Here is an 8,655-nt window from a genome sequence, read left to right on the forward strand (position 1 = left end):
CAAACCCATAAGGTATGTATTACCTCAATTTACTTAGCCTCAGAAAGGTTAAGTGATAGATTGATGCTACGCAGTACAAAGAGATGGGCTAAAATTCGGGTCTTCCTGTTTCTGTCCTTTGAAAGCACCATCTTGGCAACTTATAACTATCATTCTGGAAAGTCAATAATTTGGGGGGTTTTGCTTTCTTATGTAGCCCCATAAGGAAATAACTAATGTCTGTAAGAAGTTAGTCAATGGTTTAAGCATATTTTGCATTTAGCTTTGTTCTCATGCTTATGAATTACAGAAACCAGCATCTGCATATTAATGATAGTACTCTTCAGGATGTTAAGCACGTACTTGATACATTCTCTTTAGATACAATATATGTTTGTTCAAGGGTACAAAAGTAATACCCCTAAATTTGTAGATATTCACTACATCTATCTCTTCCTCTTTGGGCTTATATAAAACATGCGCTTTGTATAGAAAGAAAAAAAAAAAAGACTTTTATAGCCTGTATTCTCAACAAAGGTTAAACACTGTTATTTTGTTTGTGGATGAAATCTATAAACCCACCTCCTTCATCTAAATCATAAAATCACTTGCTCCGTGGATGTCTTAAACTGATTTTTAATCTACCCTTTATAGAAAAGAGTCACAGAGACCACCTTTTTTTAACAACGTAATGTCAAGTTTTACATCTCAATTATCAAGACACATGACTTTTGACGCAAAGTACTTGGTTCTAGATCTCCTAAAGACCATTTTGAAACAAGGTAATATGTAAACACATATCTGGGTTAAAGGTCATGTAAACAACATGAGACTGATGTAGGTCAGTTCTCTAACTGAACTCTACAGAGCTACACCCAGAGCCTAGGTGCTCCTTTACAAGGTCAGAAGAAGCTGGGTCCTTCCTTCTCACTTCCCTAAGGTGCATAGTCGGGGTTCAGTGAGTAACCCTGATATCTGAAGACCCACCACCACGGGTCATACACAGATATTGTCATCTGGTAATTGAAAAATAGCTGAAGACTTTACCTCCATTGTCTTTTTTAATACAGACAATATTATGAATTTAAAGATTTAAATGACTTTAAACCAACAGACATTTTTCTAATAGCATTTCCAACAGGCCTCAAAAATTCCAGTATATAAATTGGTTAGTGATTTAATTTATATGTATTAAGACTTGTAAAGAACTTTAACATTTAATTAAAGTAAAAAATAAAAAGGGTGACTATTAAACTCATTTCTGTGCCTCTATACAGTTTTTCTATACATAAATGTATACACACACACACATGGACAGATGCAAATTTGCTGAAGTGGTTTCATAGAGATCCTCTGCTTCGTATTTTTGCCCATGATATGTGTACATGTTTACTTTCAAGACAAGTTAATGATCAGTTTCCCATATCTAATTAATACTTGGGAATTGGTCATTACTTACAATCAGAACTATATGCTTATTCAATTTAAGGTACCTCATTTAAATTTTGACCAATTAATATGAATTAATGAATAATGCTTGTATAATTATTTACTTCTGGCTTGTAGCTTGTATTTGTAAGGCTTTCTTATATAAAGGATTTCACATTTCCTTAATATAGCTTCTCCTGAGCGAAGCATAAAGAGTTCAGAATTAGTAAAATGTGTCCTAAATATGGCTAATAGTCAAACAGCACTATCACATTGGATTCTCAGAAATTGAGGCACTTGTATTATACCTGAAGTCTTAGAAATTACTGCTTTTCATGGGTTACGTTATCACAGAAGTCATGGAATCTTGGACTTGAAAGATAGTTTAGAGATTATCAGATGCTACAGATGAGAAAAATAACACCGAGAAAGATCATTATTTTTACACATTCAGAGACTCTTCTCTAGTAACAAACTATAGAAATGATCCCTGAAAGTATAGTTTTAAGATAGAGTTATTTTTAACACAGTCTAGTGTGTGTCGAGAGAGCCACTCTTAATGGGCAGCTAAAAATTAGTCCTGAGTTCTTTCCAGCAAACTTTCCTTCCTTTGGGGACAGTGAGAAACAATTAATAAGAAAATTAAAGATGATACTTAATGACTATAACAAATTCCTGAGAGTTCAGTGAGTAAATCAAGATTGTGTAAGTATGTATTAAAAGCTACAGAATTGGGAAAAAAAAAAAAAAACCTGATTCATCATAATTTGCTTGGGCTTCTATTCAAGATGGCAGAGATGAATTTTCCATTGATTTCCCAGAGTCTATACAATGAGCCCAAAGCAAAATATAGAAAGTAACAATATTTTCTTTTACCATCCCCAGTTTTTTCATTGACACTTTTCAATACCAAAAATTTAGTTCGTTCTACACGTAGCCTCCTCCTTGCTTATTGCTTAGGAATAGCCCAGAGCTATGACTCCTTTATGACTTCACCCCAGGAAGGATAGTATTAAATTATTTCATTTGCTCTTTCAGCAGTTAGCTCAAATACAGCAATGTCCATCCAAAAAACTATGCTAAATTCGTATCTTGATTTTTGGTGTTTGTATATTCATTATTTTAACAGATATCTACATAAGAATTTACCGCTAGGATACTATGCTGGACTCCACGGGGGAGGGGGGGCGGAATTAATGCCTAAAACATTACCCAATCTCAAGAACTGAAAATCCAGTGTCTCCTGTTTCCTATAGATCAATTCTACCTACTTGGGTGATGAAAAAAACGATCTCCAATGAGTTCTCAATTCTAAAATACAATTCATGTTTAAAATGCACCATTAATTTAATAACCGCCTTTGGGAAATAAATACACAACATTAAATATTCACATTAATAGTAAGAATCATAGAAAAGAATCTAGATTAATTAAACACCTCACAAAATGTTTTACTTTTTTTCAGGCACAGGATTGAGAAAGAAATGTAAATAATTGTGAAATAAATTTTATTTCTATAACAACAAAGTCACAAATACTTGCTACTTTAACAACTGAAAAACTTAACATGGCATCCTTAAAATCAAACTTTGAGTTTCTTGAGAATAAAATTTATCTTGGGCTCCATTACTCCTTTCTGGGAATATAATTCTGGTAGATCTGCTCCTCGAGACTGCTTCAAAGGTATATCAGAAGCCTATTCAAAAGTGTAGAGTCACATTCAAATCAAAAGCAAAAAAAAAATTTCTAAAATGCATGATTTTTACTGAGAATACAATTGTTTTTCTAACACATATAATAAAATATGTTCTTCTTAATTTAACACCATATAGTTGTTATTTCTGTGGGGAAAAAACATCCAAGGCAAGTATCTCTTTTATGAAAAGATTTAAGTAATAGTAGACACTTTTTAATAACAGCTCCCTAGGGATGCTTGGGTGGCTTAGGTGGTTAAGCTTCTGACTTCAGCTCAGTCATGATCCCCAGATCCTGGGACTGAGCCCTGCACTGGGCTCCCTGCTCAGCAGGAGGCCTGCTTTCTCCTTCTGCCTGCAGCTTCCCCTACTTGCGCTCTCCCTCACTCTCTCTCTGTGATAAATAGATGAATAAAATCTTAAAAAAAAGAAACTCTCTGAAATATCATATGTAGATTTATTCCTGTTAAGTAACAAAAATTCAACTGAGTAAATTTTAAAAATCTAATTGACATCATTAAAGGAGTCATGAATCCGGTAGTATCCCATCTAGCAAACAGAAGGGCTCTCAGAGGAGTTGTACAAAATGGAAGGTCCTTACAGAGGAGATGGGGCAAGAAAGCTCCTAACAAAAGGAAAGGATTCTCCCAGGCAAGACCACTTTCCCGTAGGGGTCAAGGCAAGAGGTCTGCCCCCAAAGATGATCTCATTTCCCTTTGGAGGATGGAGAGGGCCCATGCAGCAGACCTGTTGGCAGTGATCAAAAAATTCCTGACTGACTAAACTAATTTCCAGAAATAAGACATTAGCAATGAGGTCCTGTCCTCAGTTTTCAATATCGTGCAAAGCTCTGGAATTCCTAGTGTACAGTAGAGCTGGTTTCAGCTCCAGCATCCTCAATCACTGGATGTAAAAGACCTTGGTAAAACTATTAACCAAACTACTTAATTGTCGGAATCGGGAAAATTGGAGCCCAAAGAAGGGTAGACAAAGTCAAACAGCTTTTTCTTGTTAAAACAAGGGCACAATTCTGAAGCTCCCACCTCGGGCCTTTCCATGTTTCTCTCTGGGAGGTCTCGGATAGTAGGAGGCTATAAATTTCCTGCAAAGAAGTTTGGCTAACAAATGTAGTAAAATGCTAATGAATGCAGTGAGAGGCCCTGAAGTTTTTTGAGGAGAGCAGTATCACTATCAGATATTTGCTGGTGGAAATTACTGTCACTCGAGTAGAGGATGGGATGAATGCGGAGAGCCTAAAACTAGAAAAGCAGGCAGGAAATTATCACAATGGTCCAATAGGAGAAAAAGTTGCTGTCAACTGGACAATGACAATAGAAGTGTATGCTTAACTAACATGTGTTGAGTACACCAAATGTGCCAGATATTGAGCATAATCTTATCTAATCCTCATGTCAACCCTCAAAGCTACATACTGTTATTGTCATTACTGTCCCCATTTTATAGATGAGGAACTCAGAGCTTGAGGTAGCCAGCCTCAGATTACATAGCCGGCAAGGGGCACTCAGAATCCAAACCCAGATCTGATGCTCTCATCCATTCACTATGCCACTGCTTCTCAAAATGTATAACACAGGCCTATCGCTTGGGGATACTGTTAAAATACAGATTCCCTTTCTTGCCCAAGTTTTAACAAAGGATTTTTTCCAGATATATTAAAGTGTAATTGAAAAATAGGGATACTATTTTTTAAGGTATACAACTTGAAGTTTTGATATATGTATCAATTGTGAAATGATTACCACAATCAAGTTAATTAACATACCATACCCATCACCTTGTTTGTTTATTTGGTTATGAGAACACTTAAGATCTACCCACTTAGCAAACTTCAAGGATACAATACAATATTGTTAACTATAACCAGCATACTGGACATTAGATCTCCAGAATTTACTCATGTTGTAGAGCTGACACTTTGTACTCTGACCAACATCTCCCCCATTCACCCCACCTCCTAGCCCTTAGCAACCACAAATGTCACTCCTTGCTTCTATAAATATGACTATTTTAGATTCCACCTAAGTGATATCATGCAGTATTTATCCTTCTGTGTCTTGCTTATTTCAATTGCCATAATGTCCTCCACGTTCATCCATGTAGTCATAAGTGGCAGGATTTCCTTCTTTAAAAAGCTGAATAATATTCTTGTGTGTATGTGTGCAAAGCCTGTGTCTGTGTGTCATCTGTGTGTATTACATTTTCTTTATCCACACATCTGCTGATGGACATTTAGGTTGTTTCCATATCTTGACTATTGGGAATAATGCTGCAAAAACATGGAAGTGCACATACCTCTTCCAGATTTCATTTATTTTGGATATATACTCAGAAGTGTGATTGCTAAGATGTATGGCTACTCTATTTTTAATTTTTTGAAGAATCACCATACCATTTTTCATAATGGCTATACCAATTTACATCTCATTAATGGTATACAAAGGTTCCCCTTTTCTCCACATCCTTGACAACATTCATCTTTTGTCTTTGTGATAATAGCTATTCTAACAGATGTGAGGCAATAACTTCTTGTGGTTTCAATGTGCATTTCCCTGATGACCAGTGAAGTTGAGCAACTTTTCCTCTGCCTATTGGCCATTTGTATATCTTCTTTGGAGAGATACCTATTTAGGTCCTTCACCCACTTTGTAATCAAGTTATTTTTTTTCCTATTAAGCTGAGTTCCTTATATTTTTTTGGATATTAACCTCTTATAAGATTTATGGTTTGAAAATATTTCTCCCATTCTGTAAGTTGTTTCTTCATTCTGTTTGTTTCCTTCAGTAGCAGGAGTATTTTTCTTTGATACAATACCATTTGTCTATTTTTGCTTTGGTTTCCTGTGCACTTAGTGTCATCTCCATGAAATCAATGCCAAGACCAATGTCAAAAGATTTTTCCCTATCTTTTCCTCTTGTAGTTTTGTATCTCAGTTCTTACATTTAAGTCTTTAATCTACTTTGCGTTGATTTTGTATCAATTATCTCTTATTTCTACATGGTATGAGAGGAGTCCAATTTCCTTCTCCATGTGGATATCCAGTTTTTCCAACAGTATATATATTAAAGAGATTATTCATTCTCCACTGTGTTTATGGCACACTTATCAAAGATCAGTTGGCCATAAATGCATGTATTTGTATTTATTTCTGGGCTTTCTATCCTGTTTCATTGGTCTACATGTCTATCTTTATGCAAGTACCATACTATTTTAATTACTGTGGTTTTTAAAATATAGTTTGAAATCAGGAAGTATGATGCCCTCTAGCTTTGTTCCTCTTGCTCAACATTGCCATGGCTATTTGGAGTCTTTTGTATTTCCATATGAATTCTAGAATTGTTTTTTCTATTTCTAAAAAGAATGCCATTGGGATTTTGATGGCAATTTCACTGAATGGACATTTTGACAATATTATTTATAATCCATGTACAAAGGATATATTTCTATTTGTCTGTGTTTTCTTTAATATCCCTCATCAATATTTTATATTTTCAGTGGATAAGCTCTTCAGCCCTTTGGTTAAGTTTATTCCTATTTTATTCTTTTAGTTGTTATTGTGAATGAGATCATTTTCTTAATTTTCTTTTCAGATAGTTAGTCATTCCTGTATAGAAATGCCACTGATTTTTGTATATTGATTTTGTATCCTGCAACTTTATTAAATTTATTTATTAGTTCTAACAGTTTTCTGCTGAGTCTTCAGGATTTTCCACATATATGGTCATGTCATCTGCAAATAGTGATAATTTGACTTCTTTCCAATTTGGTGTTTTTTATTTCTTTTTCTTGCCTAATTGCTCTGGCTAGGACTTTAAGAACTGTGTTGAACAAAAGCAGCAAGAGTGGGTATCCTTGGTTCTTAATAAATCTTAAAGGAAAAGGTTTAAATTATTCACCATTAAGTATGATGCTAGCTGCCAACCTTTCATACATGGACCTGATTGTGTTGTGGTAAGACCCTTCCAATCCTATCTTGCTGAAAATTTTTATCTTAAATGGATGTTGAATATCGTCAAATTTTTTTGCATTAAGACATTCAATGTGGTTTTTATCTTTCAGTCTGTTTATGTAATATATCACATCAATCAGTTTACATATGTTGAACCATCCTAGCATCCCAGGGATAAATTCCACGGAATTGTAGTATATGACCTTTTTAATGTACTGTGGAATTCAGTTTATTAGCATTTTATTGAAGACTTTAGCATCTAAATTTATTAGAAATATTGGCCCATATTTTTCTTTTTTTAAGATTTTATTTATTTATTTATTTGACAGAGAATAAGCAGGGGAAGTGCCAGGCACAGGGAGAAGCAGGCTCCCCACTGAGCAGAGCATGGAGCTTAATGTGGCACTCCATCTCACCACCCTGGGATGATGGCCTAAGCTGAAGGCAGATGGCTAACAACTGAGCCACCTAGGTGTCCCAGCCTTTAGCTTTTTTGTTGTATCTTTGGTATCTGGGGATACTAGCTTCGTAAGATAGTTTGGAAGTGTTCTTTCCACTTATAAATTCGGAAGAGTTTAAGAAAGATTGATATTAATTCTTCTTTGACTGGTGCAATTCACCAGTAAGGCCACTTGGTTCTGGGCTTTTCTTTGTTTTATTGTTGTTATTGTTGCTTAACTGACTCAGTCTCTTTCCTCATTATTGGCCTATTCAGGCTTTCTATTTCTTCTTGATTCAATCTTGAAAGGTTGTATGTTTCTAAGAATTTACCTCTTTCTTTTAGATTATATAATTTTTTCACATAGGATTGTTCATCTTCATTGTTCTTATGGTTCTTTGTATTTTTGTGGTATCAGTTGTAATGTCTCCTCTTTCATTTCTAATTTTATTTGTCTTCTCTCTTTTTAAATGCAGATTCTGATTTAGCAGTTCTAGGTGCAATCTGAGATTCTGTATATCTAACAAGTTCCCAGTTGATGCCAATATTGCTGGTCCCTAGACCAAACTTTGAGCTGCAACAAGTTATGCCTAATGGAAGTGTGAAGGAGGAGACAGACAGGAGAAACCTTCCAAAAAAATAAAGCTGGCTATGCAGACTGAAGAAGACTAGAGAAAGAAAAATTTTTTGAGATGTCTAGCCTATGAGAAATTACCAGTTGAAATAGTAACTCAAAAGGAAGACCAGTTGCAATTTGTATTAACTAAATAATTGCTGCCTGTTCTTAAACCAATTTTATTAATTTTATTATTTTTTAAAGATTTATTTATTTATCTGAGAGAGAATGAGAGGGTAGTGTCAATTACAACCACACAACAAGTGAGGCTGTGTCAATTCCAAATGAGAGCACATGAGCAGGGTAGGGGCAGATAGAAAGAATCTCTAGCAGATTCCCCACTGAACATGGAGCTGGACATGGGGCTTGGTCTTACAACCCTGAGATCATGACCTGAACCAAAATCAAGAGTTAGATGTTTAACTGACAGAGCCACCCAGGTGCCCATTAAATCAATTTTTTAAAGGGTTAAATGACACTCATAACAATAATAATAAAGATAAAAATAAATAAAAAGGACTGAACCTACTTT

The 8,655-nt window shown here is 35.0% G+C and overlaps 1 pseudogene; it reads right to left on the reverse strand.

The window, feature by feature from the left end:
- Positions 1–1,839: 1,839 nt before the first annotated feature.
- On the reverse strand, positions 1,840–1,913 carry LOC131834862 (small nucleolar RNA U3; annotated as a pseudogene).
- Positions 1,914–8,655: the final 6,742 nt, after the last annotated feature.

This window comes from Mustela lutreola, chromosome 6, assembly GCF_030435805.1.
Source record: "Mustela lutreola isolate mMusLut2 chromosome 6, mMusLut2.pri, whole genome shotgun sequence".
Taxonomy (NCBI): Eukaryota; Metazoa; Chordata; class Mammalia; order Carnivora; family Mustelidae; genus Mustela; species Mustela lutreola.